Genomic DNA, 19,569 nt, shown 5'->3' with positions numbered 1-19,569 from the left:
TCTTTTGGTGGCTCGATCCCTTAAGCAAATTTCTCGAGCCCTGAGTGGTGTGTAGAAGTATGAACCAGAATATATTGAAGCCCAAATGATCTTTTATTGACTTCAGTAGAAACCGGGTTGACTTAATGACCTGCCCAAGTCAAACAGGAAGTTTGGTAGAGACAGTTTAAAACCCGTATTATTGAGTTCCTGACTCCAGTTGTGTGCTTGGCCACAAGACCCATGAAATCTGTTCTGGAAATTGGTCTCAACTGTTGTTGGAAAACCACTGACAGTGGGTTTGGAGCACATATTTTCAAATGCCAGCTGTGGGTGGGTAACCCAACTGTGTGGTGGAAATGCTTTCCGTTCGCCAAACTGAGTCAGCTCACGCAGCGGGGATCAAAGGTCAGACTTTCACACTGGGATTCCCAGGTGGATCTCTCTTTTGAAGGGGGAAACTTTGGCACTCCTCCCAATTTAAATAAGCTGAAGACCCAAATATTGAGCTGACAGGCTCGACTGGAACCAAGTCAGATGAAAGTTAGAGAAATAGAAAAGTGATTTTTTTTTTCTTTTCCCACCCCCCACCCCATGAAGTATGTGACCCAACAGAATCCACAGACAACTTGTCTTTGTCCCATGTCTATATTGACCAAATTGAGTAAATGTTTTTTGGGCTACATAGCTTTCTATCCACAGCTGTCAGAAAAATCCAGCTTTAAGGCCAACTTGGTCAAAATAGGCAATCATCTGAAGTGGTGCTTTCCTGTTCTCGGTTTCCAAAGCTTGTGAAAAGCGTGTTACTTCAGGAACAGAAAGAGACCTTTTTAACAGCCAGAGGTAGAATAGAAAGCTAGATAAACTTGCCTGCGACTGAGAGTTGAAGGAACACCCCTGCACTCAGCAAATACATACCGAGACATCTGTATTGCTGCTACAGCACCCCAGCCAACCCTCCAAGGGGCCAGGACTGTGATTCAAAGGAAAAGACCGTACTGTTGTGCATATGTCTTGAGTAGGAGGTTTGGGGAAGTCATTGGAGTTCACCTTAGGGTGTCCTAATTTGAGGTAGTGGACCGTAAAGTGAAGCAGGTTGGTGACCAAGCTATCTTATAATGATTTGGGAAGTAGTCAGTTTGTGGGGGGTCCATCCATTCCATATTATGAAATAGGCTCATTCCCCCCCTGCACTTCTACCATTTGTAGTCACTTCTTTTCCAGGATTTGTGTGCCTTTCGGTTAAAAATGGGCAACCGTCAGAAATTCAACTTTTCTGTACATTAAGGGTTCATGTACATGCAGTTGGCTGTCCAGGAGCTTATCTTTGAAAAATATTGTAGACTTGCAGAACAATATTTCAAAGCAAGGACGCGTTGTCTGCCGATTGGGAGGAGCACTTGGAGCGTGCACTTCTGGGACCTGTCCCTACCTCCGTCTCTAAATTTGGTCTGTGTCCTTGAGGAGCTCACTTTTACAATAACTTCTCACTTTCAGCTTTGTGTTGCTCAGTTTCTCGGCTTCCAGCTCAATATCCTTGGAACTGAGCTTTCCAAAGTCTAGTTTTCATTGTTATAACTGGCTTTGAGTCTGAATTTTTTTTTTGGGGGGGTGGGTGGGGAGGGATTCTTCATGTTTTGAATCATGCACTTGCAGCTGATGGATATTTTGAAAATTTGGGATATAACCTCTCTTCTATGTTTCCCTCCGCTCACCCCCTCCATATCTCTGCAGTGGATCTGATATATAGCTATTTTCCTGACATATTTGAGGGTTAACGCATAGCTTCTAAAATGCTTAGAAAGCCTCAAATAAGCGAAGTCTGACTCTTATACAGAAACACAGACTCGTATTATCCTTCTAGTCTTCTTTAACCCAGGAGTGACCTTACCTGAGAGAGAGAGAGATCCGTCCAATTACTCTCTTGAGCAGTCTTTATTACGGCTGTGTTGGTAATCTGATCATGTACGACAAGTGGATCAACTTCAGGATCTACAGCATAACCTCCAAGCCAGGTGGGCTGTGGGGCTAGGTCTACGATACTATTTTTGTGTGCCTGTGTAGCTGTCACTATAAAAAAAAAAAAATGAAGTTCAACCTTCTCTAAAAGTTGCTCTCCAAAATTATTTGGTGTCAGTTTTCAACTTTTCGTCCCTCTTGGATCTCTTCCAAAAGATCTTGTTTTCTGAAACCGAGTTTCTCCCAACTGCTCTCTCAAGAATCTCATTATTCTCCTGCTGCCCAATGTCAGTAAATACATATTTGCAGACAGGAGTCTGCTGCATTAACCAGACTAATTTTTGGAGTTGTCTGTGTGCTTGGAGAAGTCAGGACTGAAGTTTGCTTGCCCACATCAAAATGATTGCATGTTGCGAGAATTAGTCATAATGTTGTTAGTCTTGCAATTTAGTGGGGGAAGACTGTATATTCATTTCGATAAAGGCAGAAAGGTGTAACAGTTGACGTGCCTGCAAGACCTGCAGTTTTTAATAAGTCCTAGAGAAGCATTTTTGGAAGCTTCTAAAGTTTTCTTGTGGCGTTTTGTCCAGAAAACACATTATGTAAAATGACAGGCAGGTCAGAAAGTAATTATCTTTGTCCTGTTAATAAAGGAGTTATCCCTGATGTACACCATTGTTTTTACATCTGTAGGACAACTAAACCATTAGAACAGTGGTTCTCAACCATTTTGGACTCGAGGCTCCCCTTGGAAAATGTCAGCTCTTAAGTTTTCACTCTATCTTTGACTACAACAAAATAACAGTGCAGTTTTTCCTTTGCAAAGAGCTTGGAAGGGCTAGAACATGTCAGAATAACTTTAACCCTGTAGATTGCTATTTGCAGTCTTGGATTGTCTTGTGAATCACGTTTTGCAAACCTGCCGGCGCTAACATTGTGTTGGCACCCCATGGCACCCTTGAAAGGACTTCAAGGCACCCCTCAGTGCCATGACACCCTTGTTCAGAATTGTTGCTTAGAATTGGTTGCATTTTGTTCTGGTGCAGGCTTGTGAGCAAGGGGTGATCAGCAGGATCCTGGTTTTCTCCGATTTAAAAAAAAAAAAATCCCTAATTTTAGGTTTAAAAAAAGTAACTACAAATCCACATTTTTCCATGATTAAAATGAAACATCACTATCTATCGATATTGATATCAATATATTGATAGATAGTGATGGTTCATTTTAATCGTGGAAAAATGTGGATTTGGGGTTACTTTCTTTTAACTGAAAATTGGGGATTTTTTTAAATCGGAGAGAACCATGATCCCAAGTGATTGGTTTATTCAAACTTGTATTTTACAGTCGTTTGGCAGAAGCCAGCACCCCAGAGAGCTGTGAGCCCTTTTAATAAAGGCACACAGTATTATCAGGTCTGACTTGTGTCCTTTAGTTGCGTTCCCCATTTGTGGTTTTATAGTCGCGCTACTCTTTTAATCCCTCTCTGTTAGACTGACAAAGAAGGGACTATTCGGGGGTAATGGTGCAGCGCTACGGTTATCAAGTAGGTACATTGACTGATAAGACAGGGTTACTTTTACTCTCAGTAATATTAGATGGTGTAACTAACCTGGATATAAGGAAAAAAAACAGTGTTTGGTTCCATACAGGACTGATTGTGGTCCAAACCTGAAAGGCTTTATGCAACTGAAATCATCGGGGTTTGCTTTTGCACATTCAACTTGGCAGCGCGAAAGTGGCAGACCTGAAGCAACTTTGCACTTTTAACTGCCTTTAAAGAGCTCTCAGAAAGGTGAGGGTGGAATGAGCTGGCATTGCATTCACTTTGGGGCTGCAGAAACTCTCCAGCACAGCTATCTGGAGCTCCTGGGGTATATCTCTTCTGCTTGCTTGAGATGCAGCAGCAGCCCAATCTGTTGGGGTGGTCACCCCAGTTTGCATCCCCCAAGGACAACCTTGGCTCTTGGAGGGTACTTTTGTGTCTCATGTTCCCGTGGTTCCTGAAATGTGGCAGCCCTAAAAGTTTTGAGGACAAAACGGCCAATTATCGCAGGTTGCTGCCTTCACCAGAAGAAAACTAAGGGGCTGTTTCTGGAGGCATTAGCGTGTGCTACTCAAGTCACCTTGGTCGCTGCTGACCAACAAATAAGATCCCTTTGAGAGAGAAATCTTAAGGAGATGAACTGTAGGAGAATTGAGAGCCTAGATCGAACTTGCACCGTGCCCTGCAAGCAGCCTACCCCATCCAGAGCAGGGTGAGCTTTGCTCATAGATTTCAGTGACCACTGAAAAGCACATTTTGGGATGAAACAATAAGCAACCTGCTGAATTCTGTTCTTCCGCATTCTGGGACTGATTTTTTTTATTTAGTGAAGCTTAAGCATTTCTTACCCCATTTTCTGCAGAGAGGGATGAGGGCTGCTTCGGACCTGATCTTCTCAGGTGGTAAAAATGATGCCCTATCAGGTAGAAAAGGTACCAAAAAAGGATTGTGCTGGAAAATAGGGACCAGTAAGTCCCGAAGACCGGATGGCATGCACTCAAGTATTTTGAAAGGACTGCCCAAGCTGCCAACAGAAATATGCAACTTTTTAATTAAAAAGCGATTACTATGCCAGAGAACTGAAGGGCTGCCAGGGTTTTACTAAGGTAAGGGGAGTGGTTCTGGGACATTAAAACAAGAAATCCTGTTATTAAGAATGACAGCTATAAAACATACTCCTATAAAATAAGGGATAGAGGGGAAATTGCTCCTTTTTTTCTAAAAGATTTTTTTTAGGGTCTGTAGAAAATGGCTGATTAAAGCAAGTTTGCTGAGATTTATTTTGAATTTTACAAACCTTCTGATAAAATCCTAAAAAATGTGGTGTAGTAATGGGATGAGAAGTAACTGCTCTCATGTATTTATGAGATGGCAGAGACTAGAGAAGAGTAGGAAAAATGGTCAAATCTTTGCTGAATTGAAAATTAAAGTGGGGTTACCCAACTGATGCTGTACCAAAATGAACACTTTGTACTTATGAATTACCTGGAAAATGACCAACCTGTGAGGTGCAAGGATTGAAATGGGTCAGGTCAGTCAAGACTGTGAGAACTGAGTAAGATAGAATAATGGAAGACGAAACTTCATGTTAACAGGCAGTAATGCCCATTTCTTGGGTTACAGGCAAATTGTGACCATTTGAGGGAAAACAGAGAAAGTCATTGGCTCAGTGTGCAGAGGAGGTCACAAGTTTAAAAAAACCCAAAAAGCAAAAAAACAAAAACAAAACCCAGAAGGATAGGAAACGCACAAAAAAGTTAGTGCTATTCTGTAAAAATACCCATGTGCCATAACCTGGAGTACTGCATTCGGTTCTGGCCATCCCTTGCGGGGAAAAAAATCTGCAGGAACAGAAAATGCCCAGAGATGAGGAGATACCAAAATGATTATATTCCCAGACATGTCCATGAAGTTGAAAAATGTGGACTGTTTGTTTCCAGGAGGGGAACAGGGACACAACAGTGCCTTGTGAAATAATAAGTGGAGTAGGGAAGGTGAAGTGTGGTTTTGCATGTACTGTTTTGTAATACCGGAACAAGCAGGCATCCAGTTGAGGGATACAGGCAACCCAGTGCACAGTTAATCTGCAGAACTCCTTGTTACAAGAGATCAATGAAGTTTAAAGCTTTATAGGATTCTTAAAAGGATTATCCATTCGTGTTGACAATAGGAACACATGCGGTTACACCGACACGGCTGACTTTTTGAAAGCATAGCAACCTCTGGTTTCAAGCCATAAGCCACAACTGCTTGCTGCCTGAGGTTGGACTTCTGCTGGCCTCATTTATGCATCCCTGCGTGTTCACTTTTTGGTTTTATGCTCTCTGAAGGGTTCGGTACTGAATGCAGCCCAAAATGCAGTGCTGGACTAGGTAGGCCACTTACCTGGTCCAGAATGGCACCTTAGAGTTGTTTGATACCAGCCACGTTGGAAGACTTTTTTTTTTTATGACGAAGATGAAAAGAGAACATGTGCACCCCTCTTGCCCCCCCCCCCTTTTCTCTCCTGTGCCTTTCTTGGGATGACATTATGCTCATCAAAGACCAATTTTAAACTAGAACTTGAACTTAATTACACTAAGTAAAAAATAATATGTTGCAGCTTCTCCAGTGAATGTTTCTCTAATACAAGATGTAGTAGGTAGTCTGAGAATCTGGGGAACTTTTTCCTGACTAGCTGGATTGCTGACAGCGAAGAGAGAAAAAGCTTGCAGCTGATGAGCTCCATCCCAGTCTAGTTGAAGCTGCAGAAGTAGAGCTAACAGGAAATTCTAGTTTTGTTGTGTTGTTTTTTTTAAAAGCTGTGAATTTTTTTTTTCTTGTACTGCTGGCATTGCCTATGAAGCTCTGTTGCATGGTTGTTTGATTTCCCTGCTAAGTGTTTGCAGCGCCTGGTAAGATCACAGGTTTATTTCTGAGGAAATGCCTTGCTGCAAACTTGCTGACTTTTTATTGATCCACTTACTAAGCAAACTTAAGACTTAGCTGTAAATACTTCCTGTTATTGTAGGCTGTTTTCTTGTAAGATTGACAGCATCCTTTGAACGGACAAATAGGTTTCTGGCAAAATCGCTACCATAAGTCAATTATTAGCAGGGTTTACTGTGTTCTAAGGTATATTAGACCTAAATTATACAGTCTCCTCCCTGATGCAGTGGATCTGGCCTGTGTTCAGATGTAGCTTTGCCATACAAATGCACTTTTTCAAAGGCAGAGGAAGAAGGGACAGTAGATGTAAGCAGATACCATTTAAGGTACATAGGACGTTCAGGAATGGAGACTTCAGTTCTGTGTAGTTAGAGGTTGTATGCATGGCATGAAGAAGTGGCGACCGTATGACGCATCTGCCCTGTGCTTGAGTAGAGGAAGGTGGCTGCTGCACAGAGACAAATAGAGGTGTACAATGACATTGATTGGGTTTATTTAATTTTTTTTTTTTGCATACACTACATGTGAATTAATGTAGCAACCTGGCAGAAAAGGTAAATGTATTCAGCCATTTTGGAAAGAAACAGTTGCATTATAAACAAGGTCTTGAATTCATTTGTGCCTACACCTGTCTGGTTTAGTCTTGGAGATGGAGAGAGCCTTATCTCATCATCCTTTATGGGATCTACTATAAAATGACTGTAACTGTGAAATAAAAGCTGACGTGGTTATTTTAGTGCATTCTCTTTTTTCAGAACAAAAACCTGAAATGCAGTCTAAATGGGAGATGGCAGCAGGAATTATTTCACTCGGCGTTTTTTAAGAGGCTTTGGTCTGAGAGCACTGATACAAACAGATTTGAGAGCAAAAGTAAAAATGTGGGGCAGAAACAGATCAAGAACTTCCAATGAACAAAAAAATTAAGGCAAACTTGTCTCCTGTTTGACTCCTTGCCTACCCAGCTCAGCATGAGCATATACACTGGGATTAGCAATCAGGACTCGTAGTTGAGGTGGTATCTTTTATTAGACCAACTAGCTTTTTGCAAAAAAAAAAAGTTCTTTAATTGCAAGCGTTCAGACGCAGACACCCCTCATTAGGCATCGGAAAGAAGATTGTAAAAGTTTTTATTTCATAGGAAAGTTGAAGGTGTAACATCTACTGTTTGGAAAACTGAATTATATATGAAAATTAGGCTAAGAGAAAAGTGGGAATAATCTCTTTACCTCAAAGTTGTTTGTTGGTAAGCAGGGTGTCGTTGTATTTAAACTGGGATTATGAATTTGACACTGGGGCTTGTTGTTGTAAGTGAAAACTACTTTTAATAAGAACCAGATACAAGAGCTGGGTCGTGCTCAGTATTTTTTACGGGAGTTGCAGGTGATCAACTCTGCTAAGATTTAGTCCTCAAAGATGCCACTCTGCGAGGTCATGAACTGTGTGCTTTATTGCTGCAGCATAAGATGGGTTTTGAAAGTAAAGTATAATAGGATCAATTTTTACATTCTGGCACGAGAAGGGGTTTGTTGTTTTTTGTTTTTCTGGTTATCTTGTTCCTGATCTGGCAACATCTATAATTTACTGCACTTGCAAAAAAGGGAAGATAATAGGGTGGTATTTTGTGTGAAGAGAACTATATTTGTTTTAAGGGACTTATATGAGAAGTGTAACCAAAACCTTTCATTTCCTAAGTTCCTAGTGTTTGGTGTCTCACTTTTTTCAAATTTTTAGTGTGTTGAAATGTAATGTGCTCTCCAACCACAGAAAATATAATTGGAACCTAATTTCGCATGTATTTTTTTTTTAAATATAATGTAGCTGCAAGTTTTTTACAGAATAACATTTTATGTTGTTGACCCATTTGCACACTGTCTTCTGCTTTGTGTACCTTGGTGGTGATGTCTGCTAATCTTCATGCAAATTTACTGCAGGTTGGTGCAGGTTTTTAATTGTGGAAGAAGTCTTTTTTTTCTAGATGGTGCATTAGAAGAAATGTCACTTGTACATCATTCTCACTGCAAATTTAATTTTAATAGTCAGGATGAATAGTCAGTACTAAGTTAACACTTGTAGAGGAGGCTCCTTTGGTTTCTATTAAGTATACAAAAATCAACACATCTCAGTATGTGAGTAGGGGTTTCATCCTGGGAGGATTTTGCAGAGAACTGCATCTTTCACTCGATTCTTTGCAAAGAATTATGTATTTACCTAAAATTGAGGATTACGTCATAAGCTCCTTATGGCCGTAGATACTATGCAGTTATCATTTTGGCAGCCTGGAAACTCCACATGTTAAAACCTGTCATCTTGCTAAATGAGTTGAATCTAGTTATTCTTGTACGGCACTCAGAGTAAAAGGAGCCAAATCATATTTACATTCCCAAGTAAGTCAGACATCTGAGTTTGCAGTTGACCTTGTGTCTTGTCAGTTTAGTCAGATAAGCTTAATTCCTAACTTGATTGAGATTACAACCTTTTCAACTAAGAAAAATACAAAGGGTAAAGTATCATGGTAACCAAGAGCATAAAGTTTGAGGATGTTGCTAACTCAGTTCTCAGATTGCTTTTGAAATGCTACAAATCCAAATGCCAAAAACAGTTTGCCTTGGTCGTGAGAACCAGGAAGTAAAACTGAACAAAACTTGGCTATGTTTGCTGACAGAATTGAATAAAGAAAATACTGGATAAATAGTGAGATCTAAACTTTAAGCTTTACACAGCATTGAAAAACTTCTTTAAAGGAGACTTGAAAGGCTTTCTTGAATCTGTGGAACCCAAAAGAAAACAAGACACACAATGAACCAAAAAATTGGCTATAATATGCAGTTCTCTTCATGACGAATTCCTGCCACCGTATTAATCTTAAGATGTTTTATTATATCCTATAAAAAATGACTGTTCTGCTATAGGAAAGTACATGTGGCATGATTCTGTCTTCTGGTAGCAGGAAGTATAGCACGCTTGTGTCCATAGGACAGAATGAGAGAAGTAAAGGTCAAAATAGCTATTTCAGTGGCTAGAAGGTTAAGGTCCACATTTGGGGCATCACGTATGCATGAGATGGATTGTATTTGCTGTCAGGTGCTTTCCTGAAATGGGAACTAGGCATGCAGATGCCAGACTGAGACCCATGGTCTTTAGCGAGTTTCATGCGTCTGGGGTAGTTTATGCTTGTATTACTAATCTCTGTGCATGCATCTACAGGTGTAATTAAGGCAAAACAATAAACTCTGGAGCACTTTGAACCGGAGTAAACTGCTCTCAGGCACTGCAACTACACACACACCCAGGACAGCAGCAGTGCCAGCAGGGCTGGAGCAGTTCTAGTCTATCAGGAGTCTGAGGAGGGGTCAGCCCTGGGCTCTGGGTGGTGTCAATGAGCAGCAGAGGGGCTGGTTGGGGCATGAAAGTCAGGCCGGAGTCTGGCCCCCAGCTGGCTGGGCTGACCGGGTGCTTTTAAACCTGCAGTCACCGTTTACATGTGCATTTGATTACACATCATTACTCCTCCAAGGATAGGAATGGCAGCCTTAGTTTACTGCGTCCTAATACCAGTGCATGTATAGACAGAGTGCAAGCTGATTAGTCTACTAATTACTATAAAACACGTGTAGATGCACCCTGCCTGTCTACAAATGGGCCTGCTATTTAGATTCATGCTTGAGGTTCTGATCAACTCTGTTAACTAGTTTTATGTTTAAAAAACATTTTACAGGTTATTTAAAAAAAAAAAAGAAGTTTTCTGTCTTGATCTTACAATAATAGTATCAGGAGAAGGCAGAGGAAGGGCATATGAACACCTGTTGCCATCCAGCACGAGAAATAATTATTGCTAAAGCAGCCTTGTATCTTCCTACTGGGGTTCACATCTGCAGCGCTGTCCCTGATGTGATTGCAGTTTGTCCAGACATATCCTTTAAATGAGTCTTAAACAAGCCAGCTTGTACTGAAGCACTGGCAGCATGGAGCTCAACATGACTTGCACCACCCACCTGAGAAGCTGCGTAAATGCCATATTTACCTGAATCTAAGATGACATTTGAATTTTAAGATGATCCCTCCCAGCAATTAGATTTGATACATGGAGAACTCTACACTGGTTATAACTTTTTCCATACATAGAATCTAATGATGGGGTGTCTTTAAATTCATGCCCCCCGCCACTATGGTGGGGAAAGTAGCAGCAGGTGGGTGGGTGGCCTGAGTCGTGCCCTTGGCTCCCTCTGCCCCATTCCCGGGTGTCTGTCCATCTCCCCTATGTTGCTTACCTTTTGTGGCTCGGGCCCTGGCCCAGGGCACGGAGCACACAGCGGCTCCGGTCCCGGCAGCTGCGGTGGCAGCTCTTGCCCCGGCCTGCGGCAGGACGTGATGGTGGCTGCAGCCAGGCAGCAAGTCCAGGTTAAGGCCAGAGCTGCAACAGGTCCCCTACTGCAGCACTGTCTCCCCAGGGCTCCTGCTGGGCTGCCCGCTGTCACATATGCCAGTGTAAATTTGACCATATTTCCACTGCTTTCTGATGTAAGAACAATATTGGGGGTGGAGGTATCTGTCTTTCTGAGCCTTCACAATTAGAAAGATTTTTAACAAATGATTACCTCTGTTGATATAAGAGTCTCTTCTTCATGTGGGCATCAAATTGTAATATTTCTTCCTATTGTGTATACCTTTTGTTAGGGATCCTTAAACAGAATGCTGTATTTTTTTTTTTTTTCTCGACCCTTATGTAATCCAGCACTTGTGTGGGGGGGGCTTATTTTAACTAAGCCTATTCTGCAGGAATGCAACATGTGCTATCAGTTGTTGAGGTGGCGCCCTTCCCTCGGGGCTGCAATGTCCATCTTCCCTGTAGAGAAATCAGTCTGGTGTAGTAGCTCTTGGCACCCGTCATTTTTAACATGATGGCTCAGACGTGTTCTACCTGCTGCCATTTAGGTTCTTGCAACTGAAAATGTTTAATTACAGTGAAAACTTGCTAATTAGTCAAGGGGCTTAATCTTCATTTGGGGGGCATTGCATCCCAGCCAGAGTACCACTGATCTATACACAAAACACTCGGCTAATTCATCTCTTCAAGCATAATTAGTCATTTCCACACATACATGCACACTAAATCACAATGGACTTTTCTCTTGATAATTAGTCATCTTAAAAAGTACTGACCTATGACCTCCATAGCACCTGTCAGGCCAGCTGACACTTGCAAAATCATGGAATATTTTTCAGCTTTTCTTGGCTCAACAAGGCATGATCAACTGTTCCGTTTTGCAGCCGAGTGCATGTAAGACTACAAAGCCTGATTATTTTGCTTCCTGATTCTTATAGTGAGCACACTATTTGTTTTGTTTTTTTTTGTTTGTTTTTTTAAGTAAGAAGTTGTACATTGAGCATTTTTTCTGTGTACGAATGTGGTTGTCTTATAGCAAGCTGGAGTACATCCAGTTTGCACATTGCGGGTTTTTATAATATTTTTTTCTTCGCTCTAAATGTTAAAAATCCTACTTTGCAGCATCTCAGTATTACATACAAAATATATCTCCTGGAGATTTGAAAACAGCTAACTAGTGATATAATCAGCCACTATGGGGTGATAATTGGTCATTATTACTGATCTTTATGGAGTGATGAATTAACCAGATTATACTGTAGTAATAGTCCTCTGTTCCTTCCATTTCAACAGCAAAGACCGAGTGTATTAACTTGATTTCATATGCGATACACAGTGCTCTGATGTAGGAAATTTTTTTTTATGTCAGGTTATTAACTTTTTGAAACATCATAAACTGCAGCCCTAAGGCACATACCTTTGTTGAGGATGATAGTGTCCGATAAACCAGATCAAACTGCAGTCCTCGTCGTTTTTGTTCATTCCATAAAAAACCCACTTATTGAAAATATCACATGTGAAGGATGCCCTGCTAATGTTGGGGAAAGTCTGGGTTTGTTGCCAGTTTTGCCATGGGTTTCATGTATAGCATTGAACAAGCTGCCTTGTCTCTCTGTCTTCAGTCCCTATCTGTAAAATGGGTCTAATATTGTCTTTCTCTTGTTCTTTGTCTGAACAGGTTACTGAGGCAGGAAGTAGAAACACAGAGGAAAACACCAAGCACAGTTGTACCACATGCTTAGCTGGAGCCTTTGCTTGCATCATGGCAGCATCTAAATAACCACAGGAACAAACCTATTGTGTAGTGTTTAAAATTCTCGGCCCAGTCTTCCTTTTCCTCTCTTTCTCCTCACTCTGCATCTTTATGAGCTTCCTGGCACATATCAGTATATCTTCCAGTAAAAACAGCCCTAGCAGGTATTTTTGATCCACAAGACAGCCACGTTAGTAAAATGAAGGAAGTAGTGGGACATCGGTCACACACCTGTCAAAATGGGCAGGGGAAGAGATGTTACCATATTGATGTTTATTGTCAAGTTAATTTGGGTTTTTTTGCTTGCTCATATAAACTCATTTCCACTATTTAACTATAACTTCTGCTCACTTAAAAAGAGAATGTTCCTGATGAAAAGTCTACCTAGAACAGCAGATCTGTGCTGCACAACAATTTAAAAAAATGCATCTGGTTTTTCTCCACTTCCAGCAATCTCCTTTCCCTCCCCCTTGCTGCCCTTTGCATTGGGGAGATTATTCTCCATCTCTTCTTTTCATCACCTCTCAGATCGACCAGCCTAATTATAGCTTGTGCGGGGAAGTGCTGGTTACAGACAGGGTTTTCCCAGAGCCCATGGTGACAGCCCTTACCAGGAAGGTGTTGTGGGAGTAGCTGAGCATCAAAGGGAGTTTCATAAATGTAGAGTTGCAGAAGGAGTTCTCTGGCTTGGAGCACAAGCTGTCAATAGCAGCAAATATAGGTTATACAGTGACCCCAACCAAGGTAGCGTTTCAACAGCCTCAACATCCTCTGGCCTCTGGAACAGGCTTCTGCAAGGTTTTCCTCTCCTCACCGCTACCACTAACACGATTTCCTTTGCACTTAATCTCCTAGCAGCAGCAAAGGCAGAAGCAGTGGTGTTAACACTTGGCACTCTGGGCTGTGCAATACGTGCCAAAGTAATAGAGCCCCAAGAAACTCAGTGAGAGGCACAAGTAGGTAGGAAATGGAACAGTCATTGCTACGTGCTGAATCACACCTGCAGCACCTCGTGGTACGGAGGTGTCTCCGGGAAGGTTGGACAGCCCTTCACACCCGGTCTCATGACAAAAGCAGTAAATGCAGCGTAGTCTCATGCTTATTATGTACCAAGGGTGTAGGTTGTAGCCGTGTTGGTCTAAGGACCTAGGCAGACAAGGTTCTTTGGGTAAATCTGCTATCTTTTTATTAGACCAACTCAAATAGTTGGAAAAATTCTTCTTGTGGCAAAATGTTGCTCTTTTGGGAGAGCACCAACTGCGGATGCTTCCTCAGCCTGATGAAGGGTATTTATACCTGAAAGCTTGCAAAGAAGAATTTTTTTCCAACTATTTTGTTGGTCTGTATTATGTGCTAAAGCACTTTACAGGCCAAGTCGGTAACAAGGTGCAACTGATAAAGGCTGCTCATATAATCTGACGCATTTTCTCATGTCTGGTACAATTATTTGCAGAGCTTTGTTAAAACTGATGTCATGAGACTATTTGACGCCCTTTGTCATCTCACTTTTCCTCCTTTGTTCACCTTCAGTCTTCACTGTAGCTTTCTTTTTTACTTGTCTAGGTCAGATGTCAACTGCCCACTCCAGAGGAAGTTACCTAATGATGCCATAAAAGTTTGGAAAACTGGGGAGCAGGCTCCTCTACTGAGTTCAGTGGTTGGCTGGTTTCCAGACCAGTGGAGGTTTGTCAGATAAGGAGTAATTCCCAATACATTGGAATTACTGGCATGCGGGGTGAGCGAGTCACACGGTCATCCTGGCAGCAAGCCTGGCAGCAAAGGTGCAGCTCTGCCTGTTCTGTTCCTTCCCTCACTTGCTTCCCATTCACTTACAGGAGAGAAAAGAGCGGATCAGTTTTAAAGAAATGTTGTAGTCCCCTAAATGTACAGCTATTTGCATCTGGGCTCAGAACATTTCTCCCCACTTTCTTTTTTGATTTGTTTCACCCACTAGAACAATTTTTTTTTTCTTTCTATAGCATGGACAGGTTACGCAGATATGAATGCAAGTAACCTTTCAGGTTATTGCTGCTTTCCATACTGAACAGCCTTGCTTGGAGTGGTGGTGTTTGGAAAGCAATCTGCCGATTGACATGCAGTGACTAAGCCTCGATTGAATGTGATGTAAACACTAACTAGAGGTTACTGTATAACTGTGCCCATACTGAAGTGCTCGCCGGGAAGCAAAGGAGGCTTCACCTTCAGGGGAGCAATGAAGTCAGCAGCCATAATTACAGCTCTTAGGAGTCAGCTTTCATAATAGAGATATTCACATCTTATCTCTTGGTTGCTGATGGTTAGCAAAACATCCAGGCAAGCATTCATTTTGTTTAAACCAACCAAAGTTAGCTAACTTCTCATAATAGGAGGAGACCAAATGCAATCCCAGTCCCAAGCTGTTTCCCAGGCTGATGGTACTGAAGAAGTTGCAGGCTTGATGCAGTGCTTCTTGTGTTGCTTTGGCTTACACGGGGGGCGGTCTACTGTGAATGATGCCAAAAGGCTGAACTGTTCTGAGCTACAGCATGTAGGTCCTTGCAGATTCAGACCAGGATGCACCAACATCCTGTGTCTTTTGTGTGGCAAGACCCAGATTTCTGCAGCATTGTCTCCATTTCCTTCTACACTTTGGTCTTTATGCTTTACTAACTCTGGGTTTGTAACCTGTGCCCAAATTCAGATTTTGATTCATAGACACTTGGGCTGGAAGGGACCTTATCAGATCATTGGGTCCAGCCCCCTGTCCCAGAGGCAGGAAGCTAGTGGGAGTCAGATCAGCCCAGCAAGATAACCATTGAAGCATTTCTTAAATGTATCCAGAGTAGGTGCTTGCACCACTTCTGGGGAAGAAGTGGTGAACATGTTTTAGATTTTTTTTTTTTCAGCTCTGGCAAATAATTACACTATAGAAATTATTTACATTTAGGCAAGGGCGGATAGGTTTGGAAGTGATGATGGGGGACAGCTTTATCTAGCAAATGCTTCAGATTTTGCTGTTGGGTATCTAGTGAGGGAGAGGGGATGCACTGAGAATTCATACATACATAGCATGAGGATCTTCAACATGTCTACAAACTGTAATCTAAATGTACAGTATCCTCCTCTTTCATGCATATTGGGTATTGTTTCTGCACACATCCATGTCTTTCTGTATATTTCTCTCCCTTCCCTTTTTCCCACAGATGCAAAAGTGGCCCCCTTTTTTTGAGAAGGGTTACAATTCCACGTTACTTCCTCTGGCAAGTCTCAAAACCAATTTCCTGCCCTACATCTAATTGTCACCTGTCCACTACTGCACTCAGTGGCAAATAGCCCAGTACCTTGATTCTGTTATAAACGGTCACCGGAGAGATGGCTATTCCTGACGTGTTGTTGGTCGCTGAGTGAACGGGCACAGTTCATCTTTCCTGAAGATGTTTTGGGCTGCTTGTAGTTGTGGGAAAACCCCACGGTGATGCTACTTATATGCTACATGCACAAATCAAACGGCTGGCGGTGAGGGTGATCTGGACAAGTGGCAGCTGTGTTAACCCCCATGTGTTGACCATGGCCATACTACTGAAAGGCATCCCCAACAGGGTCTTGATGTGGAAATTGGTTAACAGGGCGACCAGCACCCATGGCATTAATGCCCCACCGCTGCCAAAAGGTGTCCCCAATGGGGATCTCAACCCAGAAATTTTGTAGCGGAGTGAGCAGAGGTGGCATCAAGCCCCTGGGTGCTGGCCCTACTGAGATGGTGGCTCTCACAGGCATGGGACTTAAAGCTCTTCCCATTTCCCTCACCGCTGAGTTACTGGTCCCACGTACCATGCTTTAACCTCTGAGCTGCCAGGTGACATCCCTGGTTATACTCATGGTTTAGCAGGCCTGAAGCTGCCTTGCTCCCTTGGGTTTCAGGGCCGCTGCTAGGAGCCTTGAAAATGATGGGGGAGAGCAGCTGGGACACTGATGGTCTCCTGTCATTTTTAAGGCTTCTAATAGCTGCTCTTGGACAGCTGCTTCCCCTTCACTGTTTCTGGACCAATGTAATGGGATACAGTTAGTGGTAAAGTAGGCAGTTGCATTTTGTAGGTAGTTAAGCAGTGTATAATAAAGTGACGAAGTAGACAGTGGGGTGGAAAGAAGCTATGCATTTAAGAGGCTTCTGCTTTTACCTGTGAAGAATCAGTGTTTCAGTGTAAGCTAGTTATGCTCAACCTTTTGGCTGTACCAGGCAAATGAGTGGGGTGGGGCCCACCTGTGGATCAGACCCTTCTGTCCCCTGTATGCCAGGATTGGATCCTGGGGGCCTGGCACCACCCCTTCCCACCCAGAATTGGTTTTAAGGGCCTGGCAGCACCCCCTCCTGCCCCCTGCCCCCTGAGATTGGGTCCTGGGAGCCCAGCATCGGCCCCTCCCTCCTTCCTAGCTGGCACATCAGGGTTGGGCTCTTGGGCCCAGTGTTGCCCTGGCCTGCGCCTGCGTGCTGGGTAAGATGCGAGATCCAGCAAATAGAGCTTGGGGCCCTCCATGGGTCTGGAGATTTGGTAGAGGGGACTGGTGCCCCCAAGACCAAATTTGTGGACACACAGGGCATCCCATGGGCTGGAAGACATGGCGCCGTGGACAGGAGGCTGAGCCCCCTCTGATGTAAGCAGTAGGTAAGAAATTGGGGCTGGTGTCATCTTACGCAAAGTCTTTCATGCACTTATTCAAGGTGCCTGTCACTTTAGATTACAATTTTAGGCATTCTGAAGATTCCCCAGCTGAAGGTGTGTGGATTGTATAACATGGACAAGGACGAAACCTTCATCGGTGTGGCAAAAGATAAGGTCATATACTGTGCCCTCCCGTGTGCAGAATGCAGTTATCCACTGTACATGTAGGGGAAGATAGTCTGTAAGTGTCTCGGCTTGCTTTTGAAGACGGCTAGGAAGAAAAATTCTAGCTTATACATTTCAGCTGACATTGTATCAGGCTCTTAGGGTAGAGAGAGGCTGATCCTTTTGTCTGAAGAGCAAACCCAAGAATAAACTGCATGTAGGCTTGCATAGCATCCAGTACCATGCGTTATAGATTGCTGGGTTTAAAGGAACAGCCCTGTAACAATGAATGCATAAACATTAAAATAGGGTCTGTACAAAGGCTCTGTGTGCTAGACATGGTATAAAAAACACCTGTAAAGACATGGCTCATGCTGCCAAAAGTTTACAATTTAAAATGATTTGTGAAGCAAAGAGATTTGAAGGAAGTGAATACAACTGAATATATACAATTTCTGTAGCAATGTGTACCTGGTTCAAAAAAAGAAAGCATTTCTATTCATTGTAAAGAGCCAGCTGTTCTCATCTTAATCCCATCATAATAACTCAAGTGGTTTTCTGATGGGTGTTCTTGATATGGTAGATTTTTAGAAAGGGGGCTAAAGAATGAGTAAAAGGTCTTTAAATATTTGTTTTAAGGAAGGACTATGTATAATGATCAATCCATGAAGGCAGGAAGGTATTGCATGTAGTTGAAAAGAGATCTAGGGTAAAGAGGTATTCATTAACTTTAACTTAAACTGCTGCCAGTACTTGAGGCAGTATGGTGTAATGGTTGGAAAGATTAGAAGCTAGGAGTTCCTTGTTTGTGCATCTTCATGCCATATACTTGCTGCAACCTTTGGCAAGTCATATTCTTCATGGGCACTGGCAAGCTATAAGCATGTTGCCAAAGTGAGTGTAGGAGGTACTGGTATAACTCTGCTTGTCCCAAGTTATTAACCCCAAACTTATTGTCAGATTTATTGTTTAGAAAGGACTCTGAGATCCCTGAGCAAAAGAGTATTGAGGAAATGCATATTACAGGAAAACAAAGCTGACTCTTATCACTAGTAAGGTAGCGGGTTTCACTGATCTTATGCTTTTAAAGATTAATTTTGACTGCTCCACTGTCTCCAGGCCAAACAGCGATGAATTGCAACGTGCGATGAAGTTCTCCTACTGTCTTCCCCTGGACCCGAGTTCAGCGCCTCATGCAGTAAAAACGAATGAAAGACGCTGACAGTGTTAACTTAATTAGGGCATTTGATATTTCTGGCTACTAAATGGAAATGAACTTAATGAGAGTTCAGGTTACCATATGCCTGCATTTTCCCAGATGTGTCCTCGTTTTGGGTCTGTTTTCCCATCTCCATCCAGGTGGTTTTTTTAAAAATATGCTCAAATGTCTGGGATTTTGGTCAGCTCAGGTTTGAAGTTTTTCCCAGCTTGCTTAGCAGGGAGCTGCTTGGGGATGGGGGAAGCAGGGGCGGGTGACTGGAGGCAGGGCACCCATGCAGGTGGCCAGCATGCAGCTAGGCATGGTGGTGGGAGCAGCCCCAGCAGCTGCATGCAGGTATGTCTGTGCAGAGCAGGGGGTGGAGGGCCAGGGCTTCAGGATGGTTAGGGTTAGGGTTGTGGGGGGCTGTGGCTTTGGAGTGATGGGCAGGGGCATATCACTGCTGCCCGCAACCATATATCCCCACCTCCGTGCAATCAGTGTCCTCTTTTTTGGACCTGGAAATATGGTAACCCTAAAGTGTGTGTTTTTGTAAGCGCACTGTTTTGTTTCCTCTGTGTAATCCAGTTTTTCTCTTTCATAAATCTGCTAAAAGCCCCAAGGGGAACAAAAATCCTTTATTAATAGAATTCTCTAAAGGTTTTTTTTTAAAGTACTTTAAAATTACTACTTAAGTAGTGCTATTGGGATTGTGCTCTTTATAAACACAGCCATTTTTTTTTTTTTTAAGGGCCTTTAAAACATACCCCCGATATAACATTTAAAACGGGTAGGAGAGAGTGGTAATATAAGGAAGCAGGATCTTTTTCTTTTTAAAGAAAGCGTTTCACTCGGTAGTTTGAGTCCTGAGCAGCTGCTCTCTATTCTTACGTAAGCCTCTGGCCTTTGCTGGTTTGTGTACAAGCTGCTACGGCCTGCTAAATATTGTGGGAAAATTATAGCAACACCGTTTCAGATATTTTCCCTTTCCTACTGTTGTTTGAGACGTTTATGAGTGGC

The 19,569-nt window shown here is 42.6% G+C and overlaps 1 protein-coding gene across 1 annotated transcript in view; it reads left to right on the top strand.

The window, feature by feature from the left end:
• KIF13B (kinesin family member 13B) overlaps window positions 1-19,569 on the top strand; it is a 186,957-nt gene that overhangs the window by 11,367 nt on the left and 156,021 nt on the right. The window lies entirely within an intron of this gene.

This window comes from Crocodylus siamensis, chromosome 1 (assembly GCF_052110815.1).
Source record: "Crocodylus siamensis isolate JL-2025a chromosome 1, ASM5211081v1, whole genome shotgun sequence".
Classification (NCBI taxonomy): domain Eukaryota; kingdom Metazoa; phylum Chordata; order Crocodylia; family Crocodylidae; genus Crocodylus; species Crocodylus siamensis.
This window is presented reverse-complemented; position numbering and strand designations above follow the sequence as displayed.